Genomic DNA, 502 nt, shown 5'->3' on the forward strand with positions numbered 1-502 from the left:
CATAAGTTGATGACATTTAAACTTTTACCTTAACATTCATAGAAAATGTTTAAATAAAATGGTGTCTTTCATCAGGTTTCCAATAGAGCTAGAATATCATCAGAAAGAGTACTTAATTTTAGTTGCTTGTTTTGAGGTCCCTCGGGAATAAGGCAATCAATTTTCTTCAGGTCACGATGCAACAGGGAGTGAGAGTAGAAATAAAAGTCTCAGCATCTCCCCATAAACAAGCTCTCCAGAGGCAGGAGGGAGCTGCCTCTTCCACCAGCAGGTTTGGTTGCAGGTCTAAGAAAATATGGATATTCTTTTTCACGCATGTAGAAGATGGCTTAGTTTTTGTCACTTCTTCATGGGATATTAATTTAGGGGAAATTTTGAGTCAGTGAAGACATTATTTATCTGGACATCCAGGGAATGGGAAGTGTGTTCTTTCTGCAGAGTTTTGTACAGGGCTGAGCTGTTCTCCTCTGTAACAATGTCCTGATCAGCTGTTTCCTGACAA

The sequence above is a fragment of the Galeopterus variegatus genome, unplaced genomic scaffold (genome assembly GCF_000696425.1).
Source record: "Galeopterus variegatus unplaced genomic scaffold, G_variegatus-3.0.2 Scaffold20446, whole genome shotgun sequence".
NCBI classification, from domain to species: domain Eukaryota; kingdom Metazoa; phylum Chordata; class Mammalia; order Dermoptera; family Cynocephalidae; genus Galeopterus; species Galeopterus variegatus.